Here is a 25994-nt window from a genome sequence, read left to right on the forward strand (position 1 = left end):
CACATATAATATTCATTTTAATATTTGCGAAAAGCCAATCCTAAAATACGCATTTTCCACAATACCGACGTGTCTCCAAGGGCCTCCACGCGTTAAGCTTTTGCTGCTCCCTGCAGCGCGCAAGGAGCCGCCGGCAGGCGCAGTGCCGAGGCGGTCCCTGCCTGCGCAGCATCCGGCGTCCCGGGAGCCGCACTGTGAGAAGCCACCAGCTTCCCCCCGCCGTTCCCGCTCCGCCCCGCCCCTGACGCCGGCTGTCGCTGGGAATTCCGGCTGCCGGCGGGGCGGGGGCTCCGCTCGGCCGCCCCTTCCCCGCCGCCCGCCCCCGCACGTGGCTCCGCCCGGACCCAAGATGGCCGCCGGCCGGCCGCCCCATTCCCGGCGCGGGCATCGCGCCCGACTCCAAGATGGTGGTCAATGGAGGCCACCGGAGACAGCCTAGCGGGTCAGTGCGAGCGCCGTGCCCCGGTTGGCTGGGCGACGCCCCGCCCCCGCCAGCCCGCCGCTCCCATTGGCGCCGCTGGGGGCCAGGTCGGCTCTCATTGGCCGGCGAGGTGTCGCTCCCGGTGTCTCCGCTCCGGGGCCCGGGGAACTATTTTACATTGGGCGGAGGGAGGGAGGGGGCTCGGTCCGGTCGCTCCGTGAGCGGCACCGGCGGCGGGCCCGGGCCGGGGATGCTACGGGCGCTGCCCCCGCCGGGACGGCGCTGAGGCGCTGCTGCCCGCGCCGGGACGGCGCAGCGGTAGGTGCTGCCTCCGATCGGGGCGCGGGCGCGGGCGCGGGCGCGGCGGGCGGGCGGGCGGGACCTGCCTGCGCCGCTCGCCCCCCGGCGGCCGCGGCCCCGCTGCCGCACGCCGAGGCCGCGGCTCCGTGCGGGAGGGAGGCGGGAGCTGCCGCCCTGTCCCGGCCCGAGGGCGTCGGGGGCCGGGGGAAGAGACGGCGAGGACTGGGCTGTAGCCGCGGCCGGGAGAAGGGCGCCTGGGGCGGGGGAGGCGCGGAGCGGTGCGGTGGGGCGGCTCCGTTCGGCGCCGGCCCCCGCTGAGGGCTCGAGCGGAGCCCCGCGAGCGGGCATCGAACCTGCCCGGCCGGACGGCGCTGCCCGGGGTCGGCACCGGGGCCATGGTGTGGCCGGTGCGGGAGCAGCGGGGCGCTCGGCGCTCTCCTGTGCCCCAGTCTGCACGCACGGCTTGTCCGTATGGAAGTGTCCTGGCAGAATGACCACTGAGGGGACCTCGGGGCGGCCAGGCTCCCGTTAACCCCCGCTGCGGAGCGGCGTGCGCTGGGCAGCGGGCCGGGCTCCCTCGTGAGAGCGCATAAAAGTTTGCAAGTGGTCCTTATACGCATCTGATTCGAAGTTGTGAATGATTTCTTGGAATTGTAGGAACAGTAAATCGAGTTATTTCTGCTGTTGTTGTCAACTTTGTACTTCAATACTTGCACTGAATCACAGGAGCTTAATCCCATGGAATACATTTCTGTCTCTGAATATTTGTTTCATCAGGGTTGTGTATAATCTGGTGATGTAGTTTTATGAACCCAGCATGTACAATAGTCTGCTTCCATTCCCTGAATACTTACAGAATCCTCCCCTCTTGTATTTTTTTCCCTCTCCTGTAAAGCTTGTTGAAGTTTTCTGCACTGTTTCTGATTGTAAGCAATACATTTTATGCTGTTCATCATGTGGCACCATATCCCATACTGTGAGGTCTGATCCCAGGCCATACCACACAAACCAAAGATGCTTTTTCACTAGAGCTAATTCCAGTATTGTTGGGGAATGTTACATCCATAGAAATCTGGAAGTGTGATCCGTGCACCTCAAGACCTTGTGTCGTGCAAGTTTGTGCCATGAGAAGCTTGTGCTGAAGATCTCGTGCAGCTCTCAGCCTGAGCATAACCCCTGTTACCTTGAATATCCTCAGCTGATGAGTTTGCTGCCGTGAGACACTTGAAAGGAGGCAAGTTTCCAAGTTAGCAACCTCCTACTTCATTCAGTTGTCAGTCTGTAAACCAAGATACTCAAATGGACCTCATATCGAAGCAATAGCCTTAGCAATAGAGTTTCTGTCAGAACAATCCAATTCTTTACATTTCTGTACATGACTAAGTATGGCAGAGTGAATTATTTGTCAGTCCAAAGCAAGCGACAAGAAAGAGAAAACAAACCAATTTTGTGACCTGGTGGACTGAGTGGATGAAATCTGTTCTGATTTTCCAGTTGGTCTAAATGCCCTGCCTCTGCTCTGGTTTTCAGCATTGCATTAGCAATACAAATCAGGCAGTGAATTCAGACAGTTGGGTAGCAGTAGCTTGACATGACTTCCATGTGTATGAGAGCATTGCAAAAATGGCTGAATAAGTCCTTGTAGGAATATCTAGAATTTCTCTTCTGTTGCTCTTTTAATGATGGCAGGTACATCTAATAAAGAGGGAGCAAATGCAAGGGATTAGAAATCAACTGTGTTCAAGCAGAAAGGGTTTCTTTTAAATCTTCTTTGCAACATGTGAAACCTGTCTCTCTGCAGCAAGGTTCTAGAGAGATGACTTTTCTTCAAATTAGATGTTTCCTTGATGGACATATAACCAAAGATGGTATAACATGCATTTTTAGGGCTCATTCGTTATGCTTAGAGATGGATTTTAGTCTAGTCAAACAATAGTGATGGTTTTTATTAATAGTTGTAAAGCACCTCATCCTGTGATAGCTTCCTGCAAAATAGCTAAATTTTTGATAGATACTTCGTGGATTCAGATCACTCCATGTAACTTCCATACAGCAATTTTACCTATTCTTAAAATTTAGTTAAGCTGGTGGTAATATATTTATTGTTGCAAATAGTGAAAACAAATGTAAAATCTAAACAGGATGCCTTTTTGTTTACTAAATTGTACATTCCTGACTTCATAGATGAAATAACTTGATGTAAAGGCTTCGTCATAAACTCCTAAAATACTGATTTTTATTCCAAAGTATTGGAATAGGTTGGCTAGTTAAGTAATTCCTGAATAATTGTCTGCTTTAGGCTGATTTCCTTGGCTTGTTTTCCCAAGAGCTGTGCTTCCTAGTTTCAGCCTTAGGGGGAAATGAGCACTTGGTTTTACCTGGTTGTGTTTGTGCCTAGAGGCTTCCAGGGGGTGCAAGGTTTGGTTGTACAACAAGCAGTGCCTCCCCTCCATCTGATCATGGCCTGCACTGTAGTGAGTAGCCCTCTGTCTTCCAAAGATATCCACCTAGTGTAAAAGAACACGTTTTGATTTATGGGATTTGAGGTCTGAAGGATGACCGGCTTTTCTGATATGCTGACCTATGCATTAGTTTGAAACAAGCATGCAACTGCTCCATTAAATAAGAAGTGCCCTGGAGTGATATGTATTTGTGTGGTTTGCTTGTTGGACAGCTTATTTTAATCTTTGAGCTATATCTAGTTAAAATGTTGTATTTAAAATTTAGTAAATGTATGCTATACCTTCTGGAGTCCTTATACTTTGTCAGCTTGATAAATTAACTTTGACACACTGAATATTTTTCACCAGCTAACGTAGCTGTTAGTTAAGTTAAATAAAGGAGAAGAGCCCACATGCTCTCTCCATGCATACAGCTGGACATTTCTGTTAAATTTTTCAACAAAAATGAAATTTTGATTGGTTCTTAAAGCTTCATGAATACACTAATTGGTGAATCATCTGATGTGCAGTTTAGTTTCAGGAAATATGAAATGGCTCACTAACTTTGTAGTTACAAGATTATGCAGACCTTCTGAAAATCTCAGTAAGAAAATGTGTGCAGTGGTGGTGGTTGATATTTTTGGCTGTGAGAGAGGTTGGCTAAAACTCAATGCAGTTATGCATAGTCTGCACTAGTTTATATGGTAGGCACTCAATTGAAGAATTATCTGGAAGGAAGAAGGAATAATTTGACAGTTTTATCTGCTCTCGGGACCTTATCCAGATTTTGGTGAAGAAGTTTGCAGTCAGGAACCTCTTCTAGCTCTGTAACAGGTCCTGAACATAGTTGCTTTTCACCCTGTGTTTTTATAGTGCCGTGGTTGTTGAATTCTTCAGCCTTAATGTTGGACAGCTGCAAAGCATTTAAAGCCTATCTATGAAAGATTGGGATAAGAAGGAGGGGGAGATGGAGGCTGGCCCAGATCAGTAATACTTCTTGAGGACTCTGAAGTATTTTCTTTATGTAGCCGAATACAGTGTGTTCAGGGCTAGCTGGAGACTCTTTGATGATGTACTGCATTATCAACTGAAGCATTTAAAACAGTACTCCTTTTTTGTGAAAGTTTGAATCTTTACAGTAGTTGAAGGATCAGAGAAGTCAGAAATTTGGTTTTCTTTTTGTTGCAGCAGAATAATAGCAATTTCAGTGCGCTACATAACTAGTCTGTGTAAACTCAAGGTTTTTTACAAGAAGTATTTTACTGCTGTTGTGGATCGTGAAACATTCCTTAAGATACTGTTGTATTGCAATACCTGTGGTGAGCACCAGTTTGTTAGAGGCAGAAACTTTTACGGTTTTTGTAAGTGCTTCAGTGATTTCAGACTGGAGCACATTTACAGAGGTGAAATTTGAGATGTTGCTTAAAAATTGAAGTGGAGTAGGAGCAATCAAAAATAATTTTTCTGCAGTACTAAATCTGATATGTTTTTGTTCCTCCTCAGCAGAATGAATTCTGATAGTAATTCAATGGTCAGCCTGGCTCCCAAATGAAATAACTTGGGCCTCATTGCTCAAGACTCAAATGTCAGTCATAGGATTAAGAATTGTAATTCTGGGATAAAAAATGTCTGGGGCTTACTACCTAATATTCCCATTAGGCTAGTAGAGACTCAGGGACAGCAGTTGAATGAATTAGGCTTGATCAAAACTCTGATGAAAATTGATCAAGATAATTTCTTCGACTTTTTGGCCTCTAATAACAAAAATTTAGCTTAACAAAAATAAGCAGTGGTGCTTATGCCAGTTTGACTTACTTAATTTTATTCATGGAACTTGCCTAGCTAAAGATGAACATGTTTAATGGGGTAGACCCTGTTTCTTGAAAAGAACTTAAACAGGGAACTTCCATCTCCAAGATGTCTCTAACTTCTGATTCTTGGGATTTCATCTGCTTAGGTACATCTAGTTTTATATCAAACTACATACTCTGCCTCTGTACCTTGGGTTTTTGGTTTTGCAGCAAGACATGTGCAGCACTGTTTGATTACTGACTGATTTACTTGTGGAAAAAGTACCTATTACTGAATTTTGGTTTGAGGGAGCTTTTATACTTGGGGTCTGTGAAGGAGGTGTTTTAATCATTCCACTAGTGCACTAACTCATCAATTTTATCAAATATATATTTTTTTAATTTAATATTTGCTCAATAAGTTAAATTTTCAATTGAGTTGTGTCTTGCAGTGTTTTTGACTTGGTAGATATGATTTTCCATTTGTTGGTCTTACTCTTGGCTTGGAAGAGGAAGGCAGCAATGTATTTTTAAGCTGTCAAAGCCTTGCGGTGGTAAAATTATTAACAGTTAAGATTGAGAGGTCTGGCTAAGGGGTTATCTTTACTCCAACAACATTCCTTTCAACCAAAAGCTAGCAGTCTGATTGTTTCCAACTTTGCATCTCAGATAGGATAATACCAGGCCACCCCTGTAGGCTCCACCACGAGCCATCTCCATGTTGTCACATTATTTAGTGCCAGAGTGCTCATTAGATTTATGGCTGTTTAGCAGCAGACCTAAGGAGTCCATCCCTCCCAGGGAGGGTACCTGGCTTTGTTGACATTGATGTGATTGCTTTTCCTTGCCTTTCTCTGAAACAATGTATGGTTTGGGGGTCTGCAGCTGCTTGGCAGAGAGCCAGGAAAGATGCTCTCAATGTTCTCTCACTGTGATCGTGTTAATAAAGCTTCTGTTTGACCTGTCTTAAATTGCACTTGTGTTATTACCCGCTTGGAGTCTCCAGATTCTCTGACACAGTTTCTCCATTTTTATTCAACCAGTTGATTTAATCCACACTGTTCTAATTTCTGTTTTCCTCTGCATTAGTTGGTAGTGGGTTAAGGGAGACCAACTGTGGGCTGTGTGACAGGGCGTGGGGGTACAGAGGGGAGATGGTGTTACGTTGTCCCTTCAGACTGCAGTGACTTGTTCTCTTTTAAGTCTCATCCAGCCGCACTCTTAAGGTAAGAAAAGTCTCTTTTCAGTGAGTGAAGTTTCTGCTGCCAGTATCTCACTGGGTATTTTGGCAGGTTCTTGCCAGCAGTTTAACTCATTTGGACATTTGACATGATCTAAAATTTTGGCAACAAACCCGATCTTTGATTTTTGCTTTAATTTTATTGTTCATAGTACATTGAGACCTTAATGCAGATTGTCACAGTGATGGTAGATTGGAATGTAAATCAGATTTAAAGTTTCAGTATCAAACCAGCTTTATCATCAAAAATGTGTGTGGTTTATCTACCAAATAAGTTCCTCATATTTATTGTTCTTAAGATTTGGTAAACTTTACTTATGGAAGCAAGAGCTTTGACAACAGGAGCTCTGGTTCTTACAGATGTAAAACAGATTATGTGTCATAATTTAGATTTAAATTAAGAGATTGAAAGTATTGATTGTATAGTATATCTTGGAGAATGCAAAAGTACTATTTCTGGGTTTAAAAACACTGAACTGCAGAGTACTGACTCTGTGAAAGGATATGAGGACTGTGTTAAAAAATAGTTCACCTGTTGTTCTATTCTCTACTGAGCAGCATGTATTGGCCAGACAGGATTTTTATTAGGTGTACCCTGTGATGGTCCGGGCTATTCTTATGTTACATCCCATTACTGTATTTCAGGAGTGTGCCGTGTGCCTGTTAGTATTTGCTGACATGATTAGCATATAGCCTGGTTTGGCAATTAACAAATTCTGTCCCATCTGGATTATGACATTGTAATTGTTGGTTTCTTTCCATAACTTAGTTCTCTTTAGTTGAGAATGTTTGAAATGGTCTTTTTCAGAAAATCTGGCTTTATACTTGACACTTCGCATAATGTGCACTAGTAAAGTTGTAGAAATACTGGGGTTTTTTTACCCCTATTCAGTTAGTCTATTTGAGAAAGAAAATCTGTTTTTTGTTCTTTATTAGAAAGATAACTTAGCAATTAGTCTTCCAATATGACAATTCCAAATTAAATTCTCTTAGGTCTTCTTTGGTTCTTTCATGTCTCAGTTAAATTATTTCCAAATTCAGTTAATCTACATAGTAGTCTGTATTATAGAGGTACTTTTATTGAATTGTATTCTAGCAAAAGTTATTTTAATAAACACACACACACTCTTTCAGATTGACCTGATGATGTTCTGTTTCCCTTTACTGGAACTAAAAAGATAAAATCTGGAAATCAGGAGTTTTAATGTTTATAATGCTCAAATAGTTGTGCTGTGAGAAGTGAGAAAGTTTTTTGCCTCAGGAGTCTGTGTTGCCCAGTATCAGTTCTCATGTGCAGATGATATGGCTTTGTTTTCTCAAATTCCTTGGGGTCTGAAGCATTTGCTAGAGGATTTAGCATTTTTGTTGGTAGAATTGTTAGTCCCCATGAGCATACAACATGGCTTTGTTCTCTCAAACTCCTTTAGGAGTGAAGTGTCTTTTAAAGGAATTTCAGTGGTTTTGTCAGAATGATTGTGACTTTTACATTCAAAACTGTCAAGTAATTGCACACACTACAGCTCAGAGTTGCTTATGAGGGGGACTGATGACCACTGTGTTGAACAAATTTTCTATTTTGACATTTGTCCAACAGTTGTGAACAAAATAAATGAGGTTTGGTGCCTTAAGGTCCAGACACAGACCAGTAGAGCAACTGGTGTCTGAAATAGTAGTAGGCATCTTGTATCTTAGATCAAGGTTTGGACTTAGATTCAGTATGGCACTAGATTTGGAAAAATATTGTGTTCTGTAGTTCTGTATAATTCAGGAAAAACTGACTTTTTGTTGATTGAACTTACACTTCCTTTCAGGCCAGAACCCGATTTCTTAAGCAGCTTGAAAGTTTGAAATGTCCTTGCTTTGAGTGTTGTTTGGTTTGCCCCTTCCCCACATTTGATGATCACTGTTGTAGTTTTTGGTGCCTGATGTTTAGCTTTTTTCACAACTAGTTTTTATCAGAATTTTTAAAATGGAAAAAAATAGCAATGTACCATTGCTTGTCTCTTTGACAGTACCTATATTTAAATACATATGGAAATCCCTGTTGCTAGTGTGCTCTATAGGAATTTTACAGCCCTTTTTCAACAATAGCTTATGTGGGTAGAAAATATTCTCCTGTAGTATCATAGATGACAATAGATAGCAGTAACTGCAAATCTTCAGCTTATTTTGGGAATGGTTTTTAAGGTAGAAATTATTTGGGTTTTAGTCCTGGAAGTTCTTGCTTATAGGTTCAAAAATTATCACATAATGAAATCACTTTTTTTTTTCTGTTATGCAAATAATTCAGTAGAAGCAAAAACTTCAGAATGTCTACATAGCCCATGAATTCTATATTTTTAAGCGTTAGTCAAATATGGAATGTTCATTCATTTTGCACCATGATAAGCCAATTGTTTTAATGCTAGGAAAGTTAATGTGGCATACTAGTAGCATATCTGTGCATGGTTGAGGAATGTGTGATCCTTGTACTTGCTTTAAAGCCTGTAATAAGTGAAAAGAATCTTGATTTGACAGTTTCATTGACAGTGGCATGTGCAATTTCACACAAGTTTCCTAATGGGACACCTGCAGTGGTGTTTTCTGTTTTCCTGAGAAATACAGAGACACCACGATTTTTGGTTTGACTTGGTTCATAATTGCAGAGAGCAATAAGTAAAACAAACCTGGAAACTGTAGAGAAAAGAGAGTAATGTTATGTAAGGAGATAAAATGCCATACAGTTACAGTTTATGATTTGTTCTTTACTATGAAATTTCACGAAGTCTTATTTGTCCTTTTTAATAATAATGCTTTTTTTGGACAGAGATTTGATACTACAAAGATGTGCAAAGGAGAAGTTTTACTCTTTTTGTTATGTAGTACAAATGTAGAAGGAGAATGTTCAGGGTCTATTCTCAGTTTTCCCCTATGAACTCCCCACTTGTATCTCATTTTCTGGGTTCTCACAAATGCGGGCCTGGTTTCTTCTTTCACTTGTAGACTTGCTTTTCTTTGTACTATTAAGTTTTAGCTGGAATGCCAGAAAATCTACTTTGCAATTTAATTTTGGCTGACTTCAAGAGGGTCAGTAATTACAGTTACTGTTTCCAGCAAGTTGAGTTTTTCCAGAAGTCTTTTTATGAAGAATGTGACTGTGGATTAATTGAACGTAAAAATGAGTCAAAAACTTTTTTCTGCCAAAGGCAAATATAGGAATAGGTGCTAGTAAGGTTTTCAAAACTGTTACCTAGGTAATTTGTAGATGTAGTGTGAGCTGTTGCCCAAAGTATAAAACTGATTTAATTTAGTGAGGAAGTTACTGGAGTACAGCTTACCTGTAAAATAGACAGCCATTCTCTGCAAGTGTTTTAGTTTTCACTCTTAGAAGCAAATTGATGTTGAGATATTTTTAAAACCTGCTGCTGCCAGGCTTCCTGTCAACAGTAAGGTCGTCATCTCTAAAGCATGGTACCCTGTCTTTTTTCAAGTTATTCTGAATTCAGAGGGGACAGTAAGTTAGCAGTTGTTGATTTAAGAATATGCTGACATCATGGATGACATACCTAAGAGAACTTCTTCTCTTCAGCCTTGCTTGTTTATGTGCCTTCCTGCAGTCTGGAGGGCTGAAGAGGCAGCAGTGGTGCTCTGAGGCAGCAGGATGACGTACTTTAGTCATTCAGTAGCGTGTGAGAGTGCTCAGCTGATGCCTCTCTTCTGAAGGATGTTTAGTTCTGTGGTTTCATTAATCACTGTAAGTTTTCCTTATGCCCAGGATGCACTTTTCTTTTATAAAAACATCATAGTCTTGCTATAAGGAATGATCCAAAGGGAAGCATTTTGCAAACATAGAGGAGTTTGTTGTTAGCATGGGAAAACAGTCTTGGTCTTTGCTGTTGGAAACCCTTGTGATTTGTAGATAAGAATTGTGGTGTTACAGATACAGCTACATATGAAAACATTCTGGTCTTTGATTTGGGACAGTGATGAAAGAAAGCCAAATCTCCAAAAGAATGTCAGTGTACAGAGGTAACTCTCTTTTACAAAATCTTGCTAGTGGGCCTACCAGTATAGCACTGTTTGCCAATCTTTTAAGTATAGCTGAATGCAGTACTCCTAATCTTTGTTTCCCATTCATTTAGCTTTGCATGTTATTTTGTCTTTTTACTAATTTTGGAGTTGAACTGTGTATTTAGCTCTAAAGGGAAGTGATGCCTCTATGCAGGAGCGGAGCCTGGGGCTCAAATAAATATGTGTACAAAGTTGCTACTCAAAAGGCTTTGCACAAGCAGACCTGTCCTGTGTGTGCAGGAGTCAAATAGCTGGGGGTAAACTGTGTATTCATGCACTCTGCTTGTTGTGGGAGCAGACAGAAAGACAGACTTGAGCCTCCTTGGTGAGGAGCAGCAGCAAAGGAGCGTACCATGAAGTGAGGGAAGTGGAGTTCTGTGCCGTCCTTGCCAAGCTGAAGCTGGCAGTGTGTTGGCAGTAGCACAGCCACAGGTGCTGTGGTGCCAAATCCCTGGGCTGTAACACAGTGCCAGCCTGGTAAAAGAATTATTTCTGCTTTTGCATTTTTCTCCCTTCTCATCAGGTAGGAAGGACAAATGACCATGGAAATCTGTTTTGGGAATATGTTGCATCCAGAGGTGGGCAAGAAAGCTGGTGCAAGGCCTGGAAGCAATGTCCTGTGAGGAGCAGCCAAGGGCCTTGGGCTTGTCTGCTTTGGAGACAAGGAGGCTGAGCATGACCTCATTGTTCTCCACAGCTCCCTGAGAAGGGAAGTGGAGAGGGAGGTGCTGAGCTTTTCTGCCTGGCATCCAGAGATGGGATGTGTGGAAATGGTTCAAAGCTGCTCCAGGGCAGGTTCAGATTGAACATTGGGAGGTATTTGTTCAAACACTGGAACAGGCACCCTAGGGAGGTGGTCAATGCCCCAAGCCTGTCAGTGTTTCAGAGGTGTTTGGACATTGCCTTTAAAATGTGCTTTAACTTGGTCAGCCCAGAATTGGTCAGGCAGTTAGAGCAGGTGATTATTGTAGGTCTCTCAACTGAAATACTCTATTCTATAGAACAAACAAGCTAAAAACAAAAACCCCAACAACAACAAAAAAGAGTAATTAGACAAAGGTAACTTTGTACCAAATGTAGCTGTGTTCAAAGGTATTGCAATAATTTTAGGCTGGGTGCAGGTAGTGCTGGTGTGGTGATACTTCAAATAGCTTACAATTGCCCATAGTGGGAGTTGAACAACAGTGACTGGATATAAAGAGTTAAGGGCCATGGCTGTTTCTGGTTTTACTTATATGTGATGGAATTTAAATAGAATGTCCAGGACTGCTTGTAAGAGAGTCAGAAGAGTGAAGGAAAAATACTGTCCTTGTGTATTTTCTTACTGTTGAGGTGGGGTTTTTCTTTGAGGGGTCTGATCTTGTCCTTATGGACTTTAGCTCCTGTTTGCTGTAGGCCTAAAAGTCCTCTACTGACAGAATTAACTGTCCCTGTATATGCCCATGTTGCTTCACTTGTTTCCTCTCTTAGGATGGAGCATGACATTGACATTGTTTGGGATCAAGGCTGTGAAGTCTTCCAGTTGAGTCTGTCTCTGAGGCTTGCAAAGGTCACTCTGATTTACCTTCAGATTTTTTCAGGAAAAAGTTAGATGGTATGGAGTGTTAATGTTACCTGATCACAATGAGTAAACAAGCAATTGGAATTTTTAGAAAGGAAGATATTATTATGTTTTATTTGTGTTTGCTGGCTCCATCCTGTGCTGTCATTTCACTGAACCTGACACTGGTCATCACACAGATAACTCTTAGAGTGTCCAGCTGTTCACCCAGCAGTTTGCAAAGTCAGAATGCACAATTTGAATGGTTTGATTTTGTATCATTGACAAAGCACCCTGTTTTGTTATCCAGCTGTAGACTTCTGTAACAAAGAACATTGCTGGTTAAGTGAAAGTGGGAGTTCACACAAGTCATTGTTCCCAGTGGTGTTCTTCCTTCATCTGTTTCTTCCACAGATAATAGGAAGTGTTGGAAAAATTTTGAGAGCTGGTATATTCAATCATTTATAACTTTCCTGATCTCTGACCTCCTGGACTGAAATACTTAGAGGCTTTTCTTTGCCTTGAGTTTAATTTTGTTTAAAGCTTTTTGCCAAAATTCTTCATCTGTTTTCAGAAACAGAACTAGAATAATTGTGCCTTTTTTTAATGTCAGTCTCTACTTTGAAATATTGTAGTGCACCTCTGAACTGGAACATTTACATGAAATTTGTCTGTGGGCAGCCTCTGGCTGAGCAGTAGTGTTTTAATTTTACATGAAAATCTGTAAAAATTGAGCCAGTTCTCTTCTTGAAAATTTCTGATCTGGACATGACAGTTTTCTGTTTTGTTTTTTGTGGGCTACCCTGGAGACTCTGCATTCTGTATGCTCAGCAGGGTTTTTCTTTCAAGTACATTTCTGGGCTGCAATAAGCTGTGCAGAGCATGGGAGCCAGAATTGTCCCAAGTGAATTGATTGAGGGGGGTCCTATGGCACAAAGCCAGCTGGGAAATCTCTGAGACAGCCCTGACATGTGCCTGCTCCAGAATCATGCACTTGTGCCTCCTCCTTTCCTGCCCCATTGGCTCTGCAGTACCTCCAGGCTCCTGCCAACACTGGTATTTTGACTGTGACTTTTTGTAGAGATTGAAGAGAAGCTGAGGTGTCCATACTGGGCTAAAGCTTGGCTTCTTCTGTATGTGAATGCCTTTGTTCCTTCTGAGCACCACAAGGATGTCACTCATCACACCCGTGTATGTAGCTGGGGTTGTAGGGGGTGCTCAGTCACTGCCCACACACAGGGTCTATGCATTTGGTCAGGACTCGGTGCTGTGACAGCCAAAAAACTCAATAGGATTCTTCAGAGACCTTCCCAGATAAAATCTCAAAAGACTACTAGGCTGATGAACCTAAAGGTATTTTTCTTCAGGAGTTCCAAACTAGACCAAGTTTATTTGAACCTTTGTAAATATAGCAGAAGATACTCCACAAAAAGGCTGAACTTCCTGCATTTATAAAATGAGGTGGTGGCTTTTTAAAGGCGACCAAAATGTAAGTTTTTTGACATTTTTCCAACAACTTAGACTTCAAAGAACTATTTTCAGTAGCTACCTAGCCTGTGAAATTCTGACCAAATCAGAAAGCTAGAGAAAGCAATCGAATGTGCCTGATGATAGGAAGCATTAGGTGAAAGTAGTAAATAAATTATTTTGTAAAAAGGAAAAAGAGAAAAAATATTTTCAGAATCATGTCCCGTTGGGAAAAGACTTCGGGGCCACCAAGTAGACTGACTTTCTTTGCTGTTTTTAAGGTGACTAGTTTAAACTTTAGGAAAGATGCGTTGCCTGTTGACACAGCACAGCTGAAAATTTCTTTTTTCAGAAGCATTTCCCCTGTAGCAAAATCTGTGTTAATTATGTAGGTGTTTGGAGCTGTGTGAGAGAGCTTTCCCCGAGTTTCTTTGCTGTCCTTCCTCTGAAGCAGCAGCAGAGCCCACTGGGGCAGTGTGAACTTCTTGGGAAGTTGGTACCTGCTGGATCAGGTGCTTCTTTTCCATGTTCATTCAGTATAGGAGCAAACAGATTTTGCTGCAAGAATGTTCCGGTCTGCCTGCTGATCAGAATTCTTATGAAGATAAATAATTTTTCTTCAAATCATGACATGTTTTAAGTTACCTACAAGTTAATTTTGTATGTCTGTGTGCCACTGGTGCCAGTGCAATTAGAATTTTGCAGCCTTGTGTACAGCCAAACATTAGGCAGTGTTCTGGGGTTTCCCTCCCCCCGCCTAAGTGGCAGAGTCCTGCCAGTCTGTAGCAGAAGAGTTTGAGATCTCTGAACTTGCACAAATGGTTTTAGTTATTTGGACCCTACAACTTTATATAATGGTTTGAAGGGTGCTCCAGCTGTCACTGTGCATAAGTATTTTAAGAAAATTTCTTCGTTTTCATCTAGTTTTGAATCTAGAATTTGGAATTCTCATTCTTGTGATCACCATGCTGCATATTTTTCTTCAGGAATTCCTGTCCCCTGGGTGAAAGTTGTTAGATGTGGAAATTGCCATGTCTCATAATGACTTTTTTTAAATTTATTTTTTGCATCAAGAATCAAAGTATTTTTCATCATGGAGGATACTTAAGGATCAAAACTTTCTGAACTCTTTATTGAACAGGTTGTTCCTGTGCTCTTAAAATGTTCCTGTTCTTTATAAAAAATACCAGAAAATGTCTGGTCTTTCATGTAGCAGTTGAACCATGTTTTTGAAAAAATAAAGGTGAATTTTTCTTATATTTCTATATTAATAGTTTTCCCTGTTAGCAGTGTTACAGTTCCTGATCTTCTGAAGGGTACACTGTTTTTCTAGATGAGTGTTAGTCTTGAAGCTAAGTTTTAGTTTTTGTTTTACAATTAAGATTTTGATTTAATAAAATGTGTTTCAGGTTATAAGGAGAATCTGGTTAATATTAAGGAGTAGGTTTCACAGAAATGCTAAACCAGCGTTAATGGCTCACTGCTGCTGGTAGACATGGTTCTTTTGCCTCCTTCTCTTGGTATAAGACTTAAAATTCTCCTACCTCCATGCTATCACTTCTCTCTTCTGGCTTCTTTTTTCTCATTGAAGTGCTGTTTGTCTGTCTGATGCTTCCATCAATTAGCTTAGGGTGAAAATGGAGGTCAGATGAATGCTGGAACTGATGCAAGGGGATGGGAGGAAAGCAAGAATGTCCTTTTTAATAGGAGCAAAGCAGTGGTAGATTAATTGTCATGGACTATCACCCTTAGGGTGCCCTTTCTATGGCTGAATTCTGTTCATGAGAAACAACCTAGAAAGAACTGTACTCTTCAATAGCTGCCCTCTGACAAGTTTATCACTCAGTAATCACTGATTTAGGTTTGCTCAATTTTCTGTGGTGCTGCAGGCTCTTCCTGCATGGCATGCAGCCTCTTAAGCCATTACAGCATGCCAGAATAGGTAAGGTTAGAAGGAAGGGTCTGCAGTGGATGATCTGGTCCAACCTCCCTGCTCAAGCAGGGTAGGCCATTCATGTAACTGAGTCTCTGCTTTCACAGGGCCAAAGAGCATTACAGGTTTTATTAGTCCCTTGCAGCTGACAATGGTGTTGTAAAGATTCATTTTTCTGGTCTGCATCTTCTTGGAGTTCCTGCAGCCTGTAAGTTGTGTTCATCCATATCAGATAGGAGCCCTTGGATACCAAGCAGCTTTCCAATACTGAATGAGCTGGTGTGCAGGTATTCAGGTGGGACCACAGGTTAGTGAGTTGTCTTTTTAGGTAGGCCATTTGCCTATTGATTAATAGGAATGCCCATTAGCTAACCAGTGAATTAGTGATTCGTGGCTCGGGTCTTGCTGGAACAATCCTTTAGTGATAACTGGAGACAGCTTTTGGATTGGATAGGTGATTTCAAAAGGCAAAGCATTTCTATATTTTGAGAAGAATTTAGGAGCTAACCAAATACGTATATTTTTCTTAGAAAATTCTCATCCTGTGGGGGCTCACTTATGGAACATGCACAGGTGCCTCTTTGCTAGAATAAGCATTTCATTAAAATAGTTTTATTTAACTGATTGCTTTATGTAAAACAAAGAAGAAAGATGCAGCCACATATTATCTATCTTGCTGTCCTATTTCATCTTCCTGTGCAATGGAGTCTAGCACCTTGAAGATAAGATAGTAGTGTAATAATCTAGTTAGCACCTCAGTTGTAGTGGACTGAGGCAACTGATGCTCTTCAGAGGAAAGACCTGATTTTCTTATCAGTGCTTGTTCAGTCTCTGCAATGCATATCCTGTGCAGGTAGTCATAGTCTTACATTTCTGACTGTTGAAGGGTTAGATATTATTCCTTGAAGCTTTTATGGTATGTCTTGAACCTGTGTTTTGAATCATGGGCATTCCTGTTTTTGCATGGCACAAGGAAAGTGTGGTGTGGGTGAGTTTTGGGTTTTTTTTTTGTTTGTTTGTCTTGGTTTGGTTTTGGGGTGGGGTTTTTTGGTTAGATGTTTATATTTGTTTTTGTTTGTTTTTTTAAAAAAACACTGAGTCATGAAGCTCATGAGTGGAGACCAAGAGAGCCTCTAGATTACTCACTAGTAGTCTTGAAATATAAATGGAGAGCAGGTGTTGCAAAGGGCTGGACCCTTTGCTGTCAGGCAGAGAAACATTTTTTTGTTTTTGCTAGAGCAGTAACTAAACACAGTAACTTTTAATCTCATTACCCTGGGGTGTTTCTTTTTAGATATTGCCTATGGATCATTGTATTGGTGCTGCTTAGTATCATGAGCAGTTAAAGGAATGTTGCAATAGTTCATGTGGTGTCCCAGGTAAGAGCACAGTGATACACTCTGCCTCTTTGGGTGAGGTTGTTCTACTGCTAACATGGGTTGACTATCAAGCTGTTCCACTGTAATCTTTTGTTCTCCCAAGCACCATCCATTGGCATGAATGCTTATTGATTGAAGTGTTTTTCAGACTATGTACAAGTACACTTCCACATTTCCAGTTTTAAGATGTGGAAACTCAGTGCTGCTCTACATTGTTAGAATTCTTGACTAGCAAGCTAAAATGCCTAAGATGTGAAAATTGGCCAAGACATAATCAATGTATTTGCTGAGCAATTTGCTTTGAAGAAATTTAATTCTGACATTTTAATGTTTGTACTTACACTGTCTTGCACACAAAAAATTCTGATGTATATTGATATTATACATATTTTACATATATCAATTTTTTTGTATGTCTATATATAGCTAGATGCTTGTTGATTCAGTTATACAAACTCAGCTAAACTAACTTTTTTTGTTCCTTACCCCTAAGAAAGATCTTCCTACCTCAGGGGCTAAACCTGCAAGGCTAATTCTTTTAGTTTTTTTTTAACTTGAGTTTTAATATGAAAAAAAACAAGGGCAGAATTTCAGAAAGCTTCACATTCACTGAAATCTTGATTCTTAGAAGAGGTCAAAATATTTTTAAAGTCTTTTAACTTTTCTGGAAATCCCACTTAAAATTCCTCATACATTCTACTTCTAGCTACTTTTCAGAATGTTGGGGATTTTTTAAACCTTTTTTTTTTTTTTTTACTTTTTTTAAAGATGCAGTTTAATTTGCAATGTTCATAAGTTGTCATTGCTCATGCTTTATGTGTTCAATGTACAGAATATCCAGAACAGTCTTAGATTAGATTTTCTGGCAATTTAGTCTATAATTTTAAAGGTATGGTAAGAGAAAACCAAAATGTCAGTTGCACTGGAATTTAGTGCTGGTGTTGATGTTGCAGCTGGCTGTGCTGCAGCAGGACCCTGCACTCCAAGGCTTAGTGAGTGCTCACTGGCAGAACTTGCAGGTACAGAACCACAAAGCACAGGTTTCCTTCAGCTGGGAAGTTGAAATGTTTCTGATAGCTCTAGCTGGGTAGAGTCTAGGATGAAGTTGCCTGTGGATTGAAGTGAAAACATGAAACAGGCTAGACCTACTGGCAGCCTTCCAGCTGCTTCTCCCTCTTCTTTGCAGGGTTTATGTTCTTTTTCCTTCCCCAGGCCCAGCCTGGGGAACCAGGTGCTTGCTGCCAATTAGTCTTGTCAAGACAGCCCAGAGCTTCTCTTGACAAGCCTGACTGCTGACAGCAGCTGTGGGCTAGCCTTAGGCAGGATTTTAACTCCTTGCTTGCCAAATGCTTTGCAGATTAAATCCCCTGGTCTCATTCTGCAGTTACTCAGTTTTCTATTTTACTAAAGTGTATTCTGTACAGAAACTGATCTAAGATTTACAGTGGTGCTGTAGTGATAGCATTTACTTGCCAAACTTCTGGCATGACAGAATGTGAGTTGGGAGTTAAGTCATTATGAAGGTCACTTTATAAGTTTGTTATTAGGACTGTCCATCTCAGGCCACCTCCTGCTTGCTGTAAGCATAGCTGTAGCTGGGTAGCAGCTTGGGCTGTTAGTCTTCTCAGCTGTCATGGATTTAGAAACTTTTGAACTTTTGGCTCCATTTCACCTAAATTTGAGAGAATGACTGCTTTATTTTATTTTTTATGCAAATTTCATGAATGGCAATAATGCTTTTCCCTATGTGATTACTTCTAGGTACATTGCTAGAGAAAGACAAGTACAACTTTGTTTTTATCAGTTGATAAGAGGTGGCAAGTAGCTAGTTTGTGTTGGAGAACATGATCTTTTGCTTGGTCAGGTTGAAAGGACACAGGGGAAGGGTGCATGAGCAAAGCTCTGTGTCCAGGAGCTGCCTGTAAGCTGATGGGGGGCATGGATACAGTGGTGAGGGTGAGGCATTAGACAGGCTGTTGAGCTTTTGAAAAATGTAGTGAGAAGAAATAGGACTGTTAAACCAGTGTAAATTGACCCCAGAACAGAAGGATTGTGTTTGGAAAATAGGCCATTTGCAATTGAATGAAATGCTCTGTTTACAAAATATATTAAATTGGCTGTTTTTACTGAGCTTGTCAAAGATGTGGGATGTGATTTGACTCATCTTTTCAACCTTGCTTCCAGTTTCCTTTGCTTTTAGTGAGGCACAGCTATTAAGGTATGCTTTTTCTTAACTCAGAACTTCCAAGAATTACATACAAATAACCATTAAATCACTCTTTTTATCAATTTGATACCTATTTATATTTTAGAACTTTGTAGAGGAGGATATGCTTCATTAGTGTTCTTAGAAGTAGAAACAAATTCTTCTCTACTAGGGGAGAGCTCCATCATTTTTCTTGGAGTACTTATGGCTTTTGCAGAAGTCATCAAGAGGGCTGCTGTACTTAACTTGAACACTGACTGGAACCATTTATTCTATCCACATGAATTTTTAAAAAGTATAGTGGCAGCTTCTGTGTGAGAAGAGTTAAATGTAACAGTATGGGAGCCATTACTACACTAAATCACCTAGAGTTCCCTTTCATGGCAGGTATTTTACCTTGCTAACTTAATGCTCATTGTTTTTGGTGTTTTTTTAAATGTTAAGGTAAAATTGAATTGCCTGCTTGGAGTGTATGGAGGTAGCTTAAAGGAAACTCCTTTAATTTAATGTTGCTTGTGTGGACTTACATGTTACAATGAGTGGCTGCCATCAGGATGCTGCCTAAATGATTTGAAGGTTTCTTGACTTGGAATTGATGTGTGCCATTGTCTTGAATTTGCAGTTTCTAGCATAGAAATCTACCACTATGTGGAGTTCTTGGTAAATCTGTATGGTGTTATTTCTGTTTTAATATCTGAAACTCATGTTTGCTCTGTGATTCTTACCTAATTAGAACTACCAGCTTTCCTCATGATGGTTATTACCTACTAGACTTGTGTAAGTAGAGGGAAAGAAGTATTTAAAAAGCAGTTGTCTCTAGTTTGGATTCAGTGCCATAACCTTCTGTTCTTTTATTGATGGCTTGTCTGCCTCAGGGATTTCAGATTTTCTGATTAGCAAAGAAATGGATAGCAACTGTGCAGTACTTTTCAATGCAGGGTGAACACACATAGTCCCAAAATTGTCCTTTTGGAAACCCAAAGCCTAGTAAGGGGCTTACAAGAATGTTCGCACTGTTGAAAGTCTTGGAGCAGTATTTTTGGACTGAAGTTACCAATGTGTAGCTGCTTGAGGAGAAACTGGCAGAACATCAGCTGTTCAAACTAAGACTGAATTTTGCTCAATGCAAATCTGCACCAAGGAGGGGGAGGAGGAGTTGACTTCTTGCTCCAGGTTGGAGCAATGGCAAAATATCATTATTTGGCTTTGACTTGACAGTCGGCCAGCTTAAGTCCTTGAAACTTGCAGCTTTCCTTGTGTTTTAGCAGAACTCATCAAGCCAACTCAGCATTTTAATTTTGAAGTAAAGGTTTTCAGTGGCTGGACTTTAAATATAAGTGTTCAAAGCAGCATCTTAAATAGAGTCTTAATCTCTTTCTTTGCAGCCAGAGCTCCACAGTTGAGAATGGAGATTTCTCTTCGAAGTAGCCATCTAAGAACATCATAACTTCAGCAGAACTAACCAGTGCTGCTGTGGAAGGAAGCAATCTTGCCCTGGCTGCTGCTTCCTCCCTCCTCATCTGCTCCTCCCATGTGTTAACTTGAATGTTTGTACAGAAGTCATAAACCAGATGGAGTAAATGATTGAGACTTTTTCTGAGAATTCATTTTAGTCTGGATCAGTTCCTTGAGCTGGTTGACTGAGCAGCCATATGGTGTACAGACCACCTCCTGCACCAGCACAGGTGGCCAGGAAGAGGCTGATGCCATTTCTTTTGGTTGCAGTGCTGACTTAGGCCAATTCTGTGTGTCGTTGGAATTGTAGCTCTGTATCCTTTACCTCTTTTCTGGCAGGTTTGAGTTTTGGTTTGGGGATTCAAACCTTCGTATTCATCTTCCTATGCAACTGCACTTCCAATTTATCAAAGCCTAATAGTTAAAAACCAGTAGTACTTTATCCTAATAAGGCTTTCATGAGCACTTGAGACACTTGGCCCCTTTACCTTCTTTAGTTAAAAAAAGAAGCAGCCACCTTTTCCTTCCAGGCCTCTAAATCAGCTCTTTGAGCTGTCTGCAGTGAGCAACATTTTTGTGTGTGTAGAAAAATGCATGGTTCCTCTTGAGCCAACAAATTCCTTGTTTTTCAGAAACGTTATCTCTAGTATTACAGTAGTAATTCATTATTTCTGGAATGTGCATTGGAAGGGAGGAAATTGCTTTGTAATCCTTAGTACTGCCCTTCCTTCCTCGAGTGGGTTACTTCAGATGCAGGGGTTGCCAGCCTTCCTCACTGTGACTGGATGAGGTTGAGGAGCACTGGTGGGAGCAGCTCCCTCAGGGCATCCCTGCAGCAGGAGCCTGTAGTGGGCATTTGGCAGTGGGTACACAGGGCAGTGACCTCTTCAGCAAGCAGCCCTTAATGGAAGCAGTGTCTTTAATAAGAGTCTCTTGCCACTGCTCAGCAAATCATTTTGAGGAATGACACAAATAGAAGCAGTGTTTCCCTCCAGGCTTTTGCTTGTACCTCTGTGGTCTGTGCACCAGGTTCAGGGAATGTGGTAGCCAGTTTGCCTGTGCAGGCTCCAGCTAATATTGAGCTAAACAGTGTGCAGGTTTCTAGCAACTTCACTTTGTAGGTTCTTTTTTTTTTAGCCTGTTCTGTAAGATATCATAGTTTGTGCAGTGTATCATCTTTTGTGAAGATGGTACATTGCTAGAAGTTAATACTTTGAATATAATAAACCATACTGAGTAAATTTTAAATTGGGTGAACTGTGAGAGTAAAACGAGTGTATTATCTTCCAGACAGAGCACAGCCTTGACTTTGAATAGAGTTCCTACAAAGTCACAAGATCTAGGCAGATCTTTCTGCCTGTGACATTTCTGGAAGGAATGATCTGAGTTTTCACAGTAATCTGTTAATATGTGATATTTTAGTATTGCAAAGAAGTTGCAAGTGTAGCTTTATCATATTGCTTAAAATTTCTTTGTTGTCTCAGTATTTGTGCTCTCAAAATACTTGAAGACTACACTCATGCAAACTTCATGCATTTGAATGTCTCTAAATTTACTGCAAATGGGAGTATAGCACTAAGGTATTGCTGCTCATTGCTTCTGTAATCCCTATAGAGTGCTTATTATATGTTATTTTTAAGATCATTTATGCCAGTTCAAAGTAGGTAGAAATAATTTTTAGTTGAAAAGAGATTGTGTTAAGAACATCAGTAGAACCTCTAGTTTTCTAAGAAGAAATAATTGAGGGGTTTTTTTTCTTAGAAAATCTACAAATGGTTGGATTCACTTTGTGGATTTTGATGGAATGAAATGGATTTCCTGTTTAGGCTAGAATAACCACTGGCGGTGCTCCTTTGTAAAACTAGGATGGCTTTAGAACCAGTTCAGAAACAATTTTTATTTTGTCAAGCTTAGTGCTGCCACAAGAAATCTGTGAAACCACACATCTGTTGCACATTGGTTTAAAGTAATTTAAAATCACTAGGTTGAATTTTAAATACTTTACCAGTGACTCAACTTTTATTCTAACACAAGTCTGAGATGTCTAACTGAGACAATTTGCCCAAATTCAAGGAACTGTTTTCCATTAGGGAAGGCTGGTTCCCAAAGAAACCACTCCCCACCTGGCAGTTTGTCCCACAGCCTGTGTCAGCTGGCTGGCAGTGGTGATGTGATAGGTGTGTATTGACTGCTCACGTTTCTGAGCAGAACTGAGAATAATGGGAACCATATAAAGCTAGTGCCATGAAGCATGACACTTCAGGATAAGCATCCATGTGGGTTTTTTCAATTTTTGATGAGTTTAAATGGTTTGCATGCAGCCCCTTTGCCACCTGTGCCCAGTAAAACAGTATCTCTGGTATTGTTTGCAATGAAGACAAACTTCAGAGGGCTGAATGAGCTAATGTTCCAAGTAAGGTTTTGTTTTAAGTTGGATAGCCCTTGTTCTAGCAACTTTACCTTGCATTTGCTCTGTTAAGGCCTTGCACTGAACACATTTTAATAGGTTTTACTGTCTTGTGTTTGTAAACTTGCTAGGAACATAATGCAGAACAAAATAAGTGAGAGTAAATGTTACAGTTGCAGAAGAACTGTACTTGTGCTTTGTTCTTCATTGGCTAAATCCTTGGTGCTTGTCACTCTGTTGCTCTCTGAAAAGGTTACTTTTATGGAATCTCAATAGCAATAGTGTGGCCTAACTTTAAGAATGTTTCAGCAATTTTAGTGCCTCTAGAAAGGAATGGAAACTAGTAATACTTGGACTTTGCTGCCATTGCTCTGGAGTTTCTACATAGGAATATTAACTTTTAATATCCACTTAGAGATTGCTCAACCCTGTAGCTTTTCATTGAAGTACATTTCAATATTTTTCTTCCTGTTCTGTGTGTAAAGCTTTAGTATAAGTTCCCAATGTTTTCTCTTAACTCTTACTGCTATTCTTGAATCTAGCATGGAGAAGCAAATAAATCTTCTCTGTTCTATTACTGTTAGATTTCTGACAGTGGTGTGAGCATATTAAATCCCTCGACTCCTCTTGGATTTCTGAAAAACAATGATGATTATTTTAGGGAACTGCTGACCTACTCTTTTAATAAAGAATTTGTCTTGTATTCCACTTTCCCATTTTTAGAATCATGGTTCATATTGCTCTTGCTTCACAATCGTGTAACATCCTTGTGGAGAGTACAGCAGTTGCTTACCTGGAAAAGTAATATTAGAAAAGTGTGTATTTTTAGCTGCCTTTTGATGTGATGTAGCAGCTGGAAACAAGGAGGAGAGACAGTATGTGGTGATCTGAGAGCACTGCCAACCACAACTTGAAACCAAAATGTGGGGGAACCATTTCATAGGCTTGATTATGCCCATTGTGCCTGGCACTTCAATGATCCAGATACTGTGGCTTTGCTCTTGGTTGTCAAAAGTTTTATTTCAGAGTCCTTCCCATGACTACTTGACAAATGTTGTTAATGTATAGAAAAAGCAAGTTCTGTGAAGCTTTTTGTTTATGTTAATATGCATTAAAAATATATAAAGACCAGGCAGTTACATGGACACATTTCAGAAATAAATAGTAAAATATCCCTTTGATATCAGTGATTAACAGTAAATGTCTAAATGAAAAGATATTCTAACTATTAACAAAATTTCTGCTTTTCCCTTTGTAGTAAACATGTCCACAAGTCAAAGAAGGAATCTAGCAAGTTCATGTTGAGGTATATTCTCAAGACAAGACTCAGTGACTCATTTGCTTTTCTGGGTAAGAAAGGTATCTTTATTCTCTTGAGTGTGACAAAAAGTACTTAACCTTTTAAATTTAACTTCAGAAAAGTACAGTCTGTCAAGCCAGTATGCTGGGGGGGTTGTGGGTGGAGTGTTTTGTTGGTTTTTATTTTTATTTGTTCTTGAAGCTTTCTGGGCACATGTAGAGAACTTTCTACCCTAAGACCTTTTGGACTAGTGGCACAAAGGAAGAGCAATAAAGAGAAATTTCAGAATAAAAGACACCACTGAATAGCATGTGATTGTTTGGAGGGAAAAGTAATTCCAGTTCATTGTCACAAAAATGTGTACATTTTCTAGCCTGACTTGCCAAGAGAATGGTGTTTGTATATTATCTCATTATTTTCTCTTCCCAAAAATTTTAAACATCTCTCTGTCTAGGAAGAGAATAAAAAACTTACAACTTGAGACAAAAGTGTAGAAGTCAACCTTATATATATTGTGTTGACCGGCTGGCAGCCAGCAAACATGTGCTCCTCCATGGTCAGCATGGGTATTCTGAGACACCACAAACAGCTATGATCATTGCAATGACATGAGACATGTTGGCTGCTTCCTGCAAATTTGTATGTGGTCTGATTTTAGTAATTCTGCTGCTCCTAGAATTTCCCCAGCTTGATCCAGACAACTCCAGAACAAAAAAGAATTTAATGATTTTGTTATTTTAATCAGGAAGACGTGCTTTGCTCATTTGCTTACAGTGTTTATGTATAAATGGACCTGTGTAGCATCTTCTATGTGTAACATTGCTCTGCAAGTGTTTGCCTCCTTAATAACCATGTGGGTGCTGTGCAGATTGTCCTTTAGCACTGTTGTAGATAACTTGTACCAGTAACCTTCAGAGACTGGAGGCCTGATTTCCTCTTTTCCTCAGCTCTCTCATCCGCACTCAATTCTTGTGGTCTTGCTTAGTGCGGTTGGGTACCTGGGTTTGCTGGATCATCTGATGACAGAGTGAGAAAGAAAGCTTTTGGGTTTTGTTCCTATCACAGTCAGGTGTTACAATTCATTCACTTTAATGTTTCTCATGTAAGCTGTGCCTCTGACTCTTCTCCAGTCTCAGTGGACTCTGCTATAAAGTCGTAGGCTTACAGCTGTGCTCCTGTTGTAAGGACTTGTGGGCTGGATCACCAGAGCATTGCCTACTTGTTCATCATCCACTTTGTCATGAGCCCCAGTGCATTTAGTCACTGCTTCAGATTCCTCTCCCGTTATGAACAGAAAAGTAATGCAGCAACAGAGGAGTGTTGCTGCAAAATAATGTTTCCAATGAACAGAGCAGTTTCCATAAAGAGTTAAATTAGATAAGATGACGTATTTTAGTCTTTTAAGTTTAGCACTTCTCTCAGAACTTAATTAGATCTAATTTAGTTTGGCATTGCCTTTTTTTTAGTACAGAATTAGCCTGTTTCTCTCTGTCCTAGGGCAGTCCTGTAATTTTGGCAGTCTTGTTCCAATTATCAAACTCAGTTTCTAAAGATGTAGTTTCAGAATACACACTGCTAATGTTTTTATCTTTTTACAGTATCTTCATGATTCGCTGTCATCGTGTTTCTGCTGTGGAGCTGCTTTCTTTTTAAGTGTTCCTACTAAAGATAGAAAAGCTCCTTGGGCTCTTTCATTCTTTTATATCTTAAGTAATAAAGCCGACCATTGGTTGCTGGGGGTTTTTTCAGCTGTTTCATATGGCTTATATTAATGTATCAGAGACTTTGTAATTCTAAAATTGTCTTTTGGTGATTGTCTCATCTAATAAGGATGAATGTTTTTTTTCCCCCCTAAATTTCTATTTTTGTGCTAATTCTTTTAATCTTACAAAGCTATATCTTGGAATTTATGTGGTGTGCAGCTGGAGCTTTTGTTTTTACATGGTACATCTGGACATTTGCAGTGCACTTGTTGGATTTTACTAACAGCTCTCCTAGTCTGAAGTGACTTGAAGAGTTCTTATTCAGGATTTGTTTTACTACTGCTTATTGGAAGCTTATCAGG

The 25994-nt window shown here is 40.6% G+C and overlaps 1 protein-coding gene across 2 annotated transcripts in view; it reads left to right on the top strand.

Moving 5' to 3' along the window:
• Positions 1-609: 609 nt before the first annotated feature.
• The window catches only part of SOCS5 (suppressor of cytokine signaling 5), a 33525-nt gene continuing 8140 nt past the window's right edge, over positions 610-25994 (top strand). Inside the window, exons 1-2 of one of the 2 annotated variants that reach the window (XM_058802411.1) lie at positions 610-739; positions 23888-23979. The gene's annotated coding sequence lies outside the window, so the exon portion shown is untranslated. Of the gene's footprint in view, positions 740-23757; positions 23980-25994 lie in introns of those variants that run through there. The other variant, XM_058802410.1, reaches the window with a different exon arrangement.

The sequence above is a fragment of the Ammospiza caudacuta genome, chromosome 3 (assembly GCF_027887145.1).
Source record: "Ammospiza caudacuta isolate bAmmCau1 chromosome 3, bAmmCau1.pri, whole genome shotgun sequence".
Classification (NCBI taxonomy): Eukaryota; Metazoa; Chordata; class Aves; order Passeriformes; family Passerellidae; genus Ammospiza; species Ammospiza caudacuta.